This window comes from Fukomys damarensis, unplaced genomic scaffold (assembly GCF_012274545.1).
Source record: "Fukomys damarensis isolate Sample0158 unplaced genomic scaffold, DMR_v1.0_HiC HiC_scaffold_17, whole genome shotgun sequence".
Lineage (NCBI taxonomy): Eukaryota > Metazoa > Chordata > Mammalia > Rodentia > Bathyergidae > Fukomys > Fukomys damarensis.
Window position 1 is genome coordinate 40,009,653 of NW_022900929.1, and position 6,253 is coordinate 40,015,905.

Here is a 6,253-nt window from a genome sequence, read left to right on the forward strand (position 1 = left end):
TTTATGTACATTTATTGAGGTCTGCATTCACGAACATCACGTTCCTACATTTCTGTTCTGCTTTCTCCACAAAGAGGAACACAACTAACCATTTATCAGCAGCAGTGTGAGAGAAGATTTATCATTTTAAATTTTTCACTGCAGATGGTTTTCATTTTAAAAGGCAGGGAAGCGATTTTTTTTTAAATCATTTTTTTCCCTAATGCAATTGAGCCAGACGTTTCTCGTAAATCTTGTTGCTTTCATAGGCAATACTCAATTCTCTAAACTTTATATGCAACATCCTACTTTTTTTTTAATGATACCCATCTTCTGCAGATGACAATCAAAGCCATTAGAAAGGTGGTATCATACCCAAAGCTCGCCACTCGGAGTGCCCCCTTTTTCCTTAGCTTACAGTTTATCTCAATGTTCCTTTGTGTTAAAAAAATAATAATGAGTTTCAATGAGTATGTGAAAGGTTTTTCTTCCCTTTCTTTGCTTTACAAATAGGAAGAGAATAAAGGAAGCTACCACTCAATGTATCCTTCCAATCAGATATCAAATTGTTCTCAGTAAATCACTGAATTCATTGAGTTGGACAGTCCAAGTGAAAATCAGCCATAGGGAGGAAAACAGAGTGGAGGGCGCTTCCACTGTAATTAATAATAAAATCATTTAATATTTGACTTGATGTTCCTAGATGATATGCCCCCCCTTTAAGAATGATTTCATTTTTGTGGTAGAATACTGGGTATTCCCATCGAGCAAACGACACCACAGTGCTCTGGTGGTGCATTCATTGTTATTCATAAAGTACATTTGCTGTCAGGTTTGGAGGCCTCAGATGCCTAAATCAAAATGCACATTAAAACATCATCAATCAAAAATGCCATCAATCATCTTTACATGACAAGTTTGGTTAAAGAATCAAAATATATTTTATATAAAATATGTAATTGTACATCATATATAATTTATTATGTATTCAAACATATTATTGTACATTCAAACAACGATTCATTTTCAAAAATGTTAATGTATCAGTGATTTAGTCTTTTAAAATATTTATTACAAATTTCCTATATATTTTAGCTCTCTTTTTCTATGTCCTCTAATGAGAGATTCTTTCTAATTTGTCCAGACTGTGCTGCTTTTTCAGTTTTTGAGATTGATTTTCTTGTGAACATTTATGTTCCCATCTGTAAAAGTATAAGGGATTCAATAAAATCCAATCTCCACTTGGCAAGTATTTTGGAATTTCTAATAGGGCAGTCCAGAGATAAATTCTACCTACAATTTTATCAAATCAGTATTCACCCTCTCTTTCAATATTTCTAGGTATGCAACCAAAAATTCATAAAAATTTATAGAAAAAAAAAGTTCCTACCTTTATAGACAATGGGGAAGGCCTAGGTAGTGAGAGGGGGTGAACCTCTTCTGGGTAGGGCTGTTAAAGAGCACCAGAATGTCAGTCACTGGATACCCAGTTCCTTGTTCCTGATGGTACTCCCTGAGGTTTCATACAGAACGCATAAATACTGAACACAACGATGGCCCGTCAGGACTTCTTAGCAGAATTCTCTCAGAAGTTAATTCCAACAAGCGTATTCTTTGACATCTGTAAGCTACAGCCTAGCTTACACTTCTGCTACCTTCCCGTTTCCTCTTCCATATTTGCTTCCTGAGGCTGGTTCTCTATTAGTAAGATTACTGGGAAAAATAATTCCATTTTCAAAGCTTTGATTTACCTACAGTTCAGTATTGTGATGTTTGTGTCAAAGAAATTGTGCTCTTAAAAATTCAAGGAAAATGTGACAAAGTGAGAGCTAAAATCCTTTGCTCCGAGAATACAGTTTTAACTATAATGCTGAAAGTGAACCAGAAAAATAAAAATCTCTCCTCACTTAGAGATCACACATCCTGTATGATGTATTTTTATTTTTTCTAAATCAAACGACATTTAACAAAGAATTTCATCTGCTAGGAAATCCAGTTCAAGCACGTTATAAATTTTCTGTCCTTTAATCCTGAGGACTTATAAAATCCAGGAAATTAGAGAAGAGATGCTTTCCAAATTGTCCTTTGGTCTCTGCTCGTGGTTACCTCCAACATGTGCTTCCCTTGTCTCCTTGGCTATGCCTCCCTCCGCCATCTGACCCAATGCTGCAGCTCAAGATCTGGATAGATACTCTGTAAGAACATCACTTTTGTATTTATATAATTTCCGTCCTACAACTATGTAATAATTCTGTTAGCCCTACATGACTTGGCATTTAGATTCTTTTGAGAACATTTGTTGTTACTGGTAACCTTATACAACACCACTACATTCATTTTAAATCTTTGGCTACATTTCTATTTCACCAGGGTAGATTTTTAACAGTGAGATTCCTACATTAATAAAGACAATCTTAAGGATATCTGTTCAAAATTACTTTTCAAGAGCGAGTCTAATGTATAAATAACTAGGTCTTCTGGAAATACTTGTTGCAAATTTCCTTGTCTACCTTCCAGATTGTATGATGTGAGAAAGAAGTAGAAGTTTAAATTTTTGTGTAGTCAAATCTATGCATACTTTTCATTGTACTTTTTCCTCTTTTATGCTTGGGAATTATTTTTGCATCCTGGTATTTAATATTATTTTTCTTATATTTTCATTTTCTTTAACACATTAATCAAATAAAAGTATATTTGATACAAAGGATGAGCTTGAGATTTTTTTTCAAGGTAGTTAATCAATTTTCTATCACCATTTCCTTTCTCCAAAAGTTTATGCTATATCCTTTTTTATGTGGTGGAACCTAAATAGTCTCATAACAGCACTAGGACTCGGGTGCTATGAATGAGAGACACCTCTGTGGCTAAATTTAAGGGACTCACTCCAAATCAGTAACTCCAGTAGTCAATATAATATTTTAATTTAATATTTTAAAAAATCAATACTAATACAAAGATCCAGAATGAAAAATAAGTCAACATTTTAAGTAAAGATAAATCAGGTCTTCCAGCTTTATGGGATTATATTTTTTTTAAATCTAAATAAAATATAATGATTAGCAGTCTCCCAGTATTTCCAGAGAACTTCCATTTTCTGCGTACTCACTAAATTGCTAAACACTTTTTTGACTAATCTGTCGTAATTCTAGATAGCTTCATTCTTAGCGTGGTCACAGTCTCTTGGTCTATTTTCCTCAAACCCTGATAACACAAAATTGTTATTCATAACAGATTTCTTACTTAATATTTGTAGATAATTGAGTGAGAGTAGACCCTATACCGGGAACCATCCTAGATTTATTATAAAACATTATTGTGTCTGATATTCATACTGATACACCCAGGTCAGAGTCACTGTGCTTTCCCCCTTAACTCGGTCCAATGCCAAGTTACTTTCTCACTGATTTCTCTCACCCACCCCATGCCTTTCTTGAGCTCAGCAATTATCACTTTCCCCTCCCCACCTTTTTTTCAATTCAAATTATCACAGGAACACTGAACATCTTATTTATTCACTGTGCAAAATAACTGCACAGAATATTGGCATTTGTTTCAGATATTTCTGGTCCTTTCTTCCTCTATAGCCTCCTGACCTTAGTACTTTAGAACTTGCTGGTTTGAATTCCAGATGCTAGCAGCTGTATTTATCACATAAGGCTTTGGCCACCAAAGTTCTTGTCCATGAGAGCAGCACATTGGAAGAGTCCAGAGATTCACATCTGCGATTCTCTGCAACTCAGCACTTTTCAGCCAGTAACTGAGAGAACATGTTGTGTCAGTACCCGTTGTCTCATCTCTGGGTGGTTAGAGTAGATGAACACAGGTTCATTTTTTACATTGGCTCAAAATTTCCTGGAAGAACAGGCTCCACTTGCCCACAATGATAAGGTGCTTAATGACAAAAAATATTTTGACTCCATCCGTTTCTTCCTTGCAAACAGTTCCTGGGATCACCTCCTACAGAAACTACTACTTATAAACAAATCCTTATCTCCAGCTCTGCTTTTCAAGTTACCTCCTAAAAATGACGTCGACCTCGGGCCTATAGTTTCAGCTTCTCAGAGAGCAAGTTCAGCGATGTGCTGTTTTTCTTTACAGTAGTTTTGGGGGTCGTGGGTTAAATGCCTTGGGTGATCTAATTCCCCACCAACAATCTCTGTGAACAGAGGGGGGAGACTGTTAAACAGGGTCTGAAAGAGATAATATATATTCTTCTGTCCAAAGCAAATTCCAGAGGATACAGATTTTTAAAATTTCCTCGTTTCATTTAAATTCTACTGTGGCACATATATGTCAGAGTACTGCTCCTCTGTTTCCATTTTTATTTTCATTAATCCATATGCCATTACCATAATTTGTATTATAACTTTTTCATTCTTTTCCACTTAAAATATCTACTTCCAATTCCTTCCCCCACTGTTTTTTTATTTTCTGGCCTAGTCTTGCCATTTTATATTTTCAGATCACTTTAAAAATAACTTAAAAATTTAAGTGAAAGAAAATCCCTGCAAGAATCTGAGATAAAACTAAATTAAGCCTATAAATTAGAAATCTATCTATCTATCTATCTAGGGACTTCTTACATCACCACATTTCCCAAGCTGAGTTCAAACTTATAATTCTCCTATCTCAGCTATTCAGAGTGCTAAGATTATAGGCAAAATAATTAGTCTTTGACAAATTCTTTTCCACACTGGAACATGGTACACCTATCCATTAACTTCAGTCTTCTTTTATGTCTCTCCACAAAATGGTTTGTTGTTTCAAAACATAAAAGGACATCATTCTTATTATTGCAAATAACAAACAATAAGATTCATTTGGCTACAAATATGATGCACATATTTCTTAAAATGGACTGAGACCTGCCACTAAAAATAAAGGTTAAAAAAGGTTCTTTCTATAGTGACCTCAATCACAGTATGATACAGTGGAATGTATTCTTACTCCATGAAGCATGATCCACTCTGGGACACAGAGAAAAGTTCAAACTTTTTTTTTTTTTGCTCCCACGCAAACAGACTTTACAATGTTGAAGATATTGAAGCTTTGATTTCAGAGATAAGAGAGCTGACAATGTAACATGCAGGTTATTACTGTTTCTGAAACTTCACACTTGTATATACTCTTCTACAGAAACCTGATTTCAAATCTAAAACAAAGGGCATGTACCATAAGGTTAATTATTAAGAACTGAGGAAGTGAGATGAAAGCATATTCTTCAGTTCTCACAGAAGTTTTTATTTAGATGGAGTCATATTTCATCTAGATATTTTCAGAACCAGGAGTCAGCATCAACTGCTTTAAGCAGGAGTCTCCGGGATGCCTGAGAAACCAACTACTCTAGGAAAAGTATGGATGCTGAGAGACAGTGTACAATAAAATGCAGTTATGACAACTTCAAGAGGAAGAACTTGTTCATGTGTGATTAGGAGCAAGTACTCTAAATCTGCTTTGCTTTTTAAAATTTTATTAGTTCATATTTGCAGTGTATAATGATTATAAGCATTGTAGGAAGTTAATACATGTACACAATTGGTATTAATTCTTTTCACATCCCTTTCCCTTTCCCTCTTTCTCTCCCTCCTCTGTTACTTGGTCCCCTTCCTTTTGTAAAAGATCTAGCTTCCTGTTTCCTATTGTCTATCTTTATTTTGCACTTTAATTTATTTATACTTCAGGTTTCTCATATGACAAACCCTGCCTTCATTTTTAATTTACTGTGAGGTATTGACCAAATCAATAAGTTTATAGCTCTAAAAGTTTGTAACTCTAAAAGTTATAATTTTCTAGCTCTCAAATTTTAAGTCTAAAATCAAATTTACATTGAATAGCTAAATCTAGGTGGCTATCCACACCAGTATAGTACTCATTTGTGTAGTACCCTATCACTACCTAGAAAATGTATTTATTTTAAAGCTTCTTTGAGATATAATTTACATACCATAAAATTTATTCATTTATAATGTACAATGATATTTTAGTTAAATTTCTTAATCACCCTTAAGTTAAAGTCGACAAGGGTGTCAAAACCCTAAATTCCTTTTATAAAATATATGACAATGTAACATGCAGGTTATGACTGTTTTCTTTCAGCAAAATTATTAGTATAATCAGATCACTTAACTTTTGCATGGTGACACATGCCTATCAATACTAGCAATCATAAATAAATAAGTGCAAGCCCTGGAGATGTAGATCAGTATAAAGTCCATGAGTTCAATCTCCAGTAAGAAAGAAAGGGAAGGAGGGAGGGAGGGAGAGAGAGAGAGAG

At 34.4% G+C, this 6,253-nt stretch overlaps 1 long non-coding RNA gene across 1 annotated transcript in view; it reads right to left on the reverse strand.

The window, feature by feature from the left end:
* Window positions 1–3,914: 3,914 nt before the first annotated feature.
* Window positions 3,915–6,253, reverse strand: part of LOC104862583 — a 156,425-nt gene continuing 154,086 nt past the window's right edge. Inside the window, exon 3 of the long non-coding RNA XR_780372.3 lies at window positions 3,915–4,135. This is a non-coding gene — a long non-coding RNA (uncharacterized LOC104862583). The remainder of the gene's footprint in view (window positions 4,136–6,253) is intronic.